The sequence below is a fragment of the Copadichromis virginalis genome, linkage group LG7 (genome assembly GCF_057382275.1).
Source record: "Copadichromis virginalis isolate Kocher_CV1m ecotype Utaka linkage group LG7, C_Virginalis_male_GT1.1, whole genome shotgun sequence".
Taxonomy (NCBI): domain Eukaryota; kingdom Metazoa; phylum Chordata; class Actinopteri; order Cichliformes; family Cichlidae; genus Copadichromis; species Copadichromis virginalis.
The window spans coordinates 65,389,753-65,392,183 of record NC_140624.1 but is presented as its reverse complement, the minus strand read 5'-3'; the positions used below and the strand labels follow the sequence as shown (position 1 = coordinate 65,392,183).

Sequence of the window (2,431 nt, the reverse complement as noted above, 5' to 3'; positions counted from 1 at the left end):
CCCAGCTGTGTTTCCCTCTTGTTGTCCATTTTCCTGATTGCTCCCTCTAGGTATTTAAACCCTGTGTTTCAGTGTGTCATGGTCGCGATCTCCCCCGTGTTGTAAATAGTTTGGTGTTTTGTTGTAAATAAATAGTTTGTTTTAAATAGCTATACTTTCGTTTTGGGATTTTGGTGGTGAGCTTTAGTGGGGGGGTTTTTTGTGTTTTTTTTTTTTCTTTATTTTTACTTTTTTCGTGTTGCACTCCGGTTGCCTAGGCCGGGGTGTAACAAGTCTTAATGAAACACAATAGAAATTTACTTTTTCTCTGCTGACTGTACGTTTCATGTAGATGCTTTAGTATTTAAACGATATCCTAATGCTACAGATAAAATACAACACCAAATAGACTCTTAATCAGACTATTTTATACAGCATACCATTAGCATATTTGTCACAGTTTATTTTATGCCAATGTTGGATGTTAATTAATGATTGACACGATGTATGTCTCTCTCGTGAATAGATTTCCAAGCTATGCTCATTTGATGGCATTTTGGTTTTTGATTGAGCCTTGCAGCTATAAAATGATCCGGGTTTCAAGAGCCAAGTCAGCTGCCAATCGGAACGAAGAAGTGTTGACACCTGCACGCACATCAACGGTAGGTTATGGGTTTGTTGGTAGTTAGAACTAGAGGTGTAATGTTATTGTATTTATGTACAATAACATTACATAATGTACAATAGCATACATACACAGGTGTATGTATGCTAGACTCAGTATCCTACATACATACACCTGTGTACTACAGCACCTCATTGTTTACCCCATGGTACAGTATGGTATGCATAACCATTACAAAACATTTAGCCAAGAAAAGCATAATTTTACTAGTTCATAGCTTAAGGAGTAACATTTTCCCTTTTGTTTTCACCTTCCAGAGGCAGCTGCTACAGCCAATTGATGAGTTTTTTCCTTTTCCTGGTTTTCCTGTCAGTTGGTTTGAAGGAGCGGGACCTGGCACACCGATTTAACATACACCAGTCCACAGTTAGCCGCATTATTGCAACATGGACTTCTTAGCTGACAATACTTAATTACAGAACTGGTACTTGAGTGCTGATAGTTGAGTTTAAGTTACTGATAATTCAAATTCATTGCAAATGTTGAATGTTAATACTTTTTAATTATACTATTATATTACTATTCAGATTCAACAAAATTGTTTATCAAAATTATAAAGTAAATCACTAAATCGTTTTAAAATCATAAGTGACTTTGTGCTTTTGTAACATCAAAAATACCATTTGTCATTTTCTTCATTCAGTTGTGTTATTGTCTAAATGTATATCAGTATGCTAGGCATGGAGTTTTAAATACCATGTAAATAAGTTCTACACAAATTCAATGTTTTGTGTGTTTTTAAAAAATGAAATTGATGCCATTGCTTAAATAACAGTTTATTGATTTCACATAAAAGTAACATGTAACAACAAAATAATTCATGAAATACATTGCAAATAAAACATCAGTTATTTTGTTCCAGCAAGCCTGAAGGATCTGTTTTTCTTTTTGCTATGTTTTCACTGTTCATTTTTCCAAACACAGGTATCTTGGCATATATATGTAAAAAAAGAAATAGTCTGCCTTTCCTCTGGTTGCATTGTGCACATCTGTATCCATGTATATTGTTTGCACTAGGTAGTCCTCTTGTGCCCACACAACAAAGTCACACCACTACATCCCACTGATGAGCAGTTGAACAACAACTAAACTAAAAACTAAAAGGTGTAAAACAGTGGTGCATAAGTTAGAGACTGGGATATATATGTACATGACTGAGTTAGCCGTCTTCAGAAAGTGTAATGTTGTATGTAAATTAATACCTATTGTGACTAGAGCTGGGCGATAGAACGATAACGATATGTATCGCGATATAACTTTTACTCGATAGAGAAATTAAGCTATCGCGATAGACCTCGCCGCTCTTGTCCTCTTAAAAAAAAAATTTAAAAAAAAAGGTCAGCCAATCTAAATTAAGTAGCGCAGAGCCGAACCAATCACAGCCGCAGCGTCACGTCGGTGACTTGTTACGTACAGCACAAGTGCCAAGCCGCACGTGTGTTTGTTTGGGAAGCAGCCAGCGGGTAATGGAGCCAGCGCGTAATGGAGGAAATGAGTGTGCCGACTAGAAAAATCAACCGAGCGTGACCGAAGAGAAAACAGATGATGGTTCCAATGCCGGAGAGATTGTCGAACGGAAGAGCCATAGAAGTTCCGTAGTGTGAAGGTATTTCGGCTATTTCAAGTCTGACAAAAAACAGAGTAGCGTGCACTGTAAATTGTGCCGAAAGCAAGTCTGGAAATACAATAAACTGGTGCATGAGTCACACTGTGCGCCACGTTATTGTTTCGGTGAAATGAATTTCTACAATACTGTTACTGTTAATT

The 2,431-nt window shown here is 36.9% G+C and overlaps 1 long non-coding RNA gene across 1 annotated transcript; it reads left to right on the top strand.

Annotated features, from left to right (window-relative positions):
- Nucleotides 1-243: 243 nt before the first annotated feature.
- On the top strand, nucleotides 244-1,525 carry LOC146706580 (uncharacterized). The gene is made up of 2 exons (XR_014921771.1): nucleotides 244-641; nucleotides 922-1,525. It is a non-coding gene; the product is annotated as an uncharacterized LOC146706580 (long non-coding RNA).
- Nucleotides 1,526-2,431: the final 906 nt, after the last annotated feature.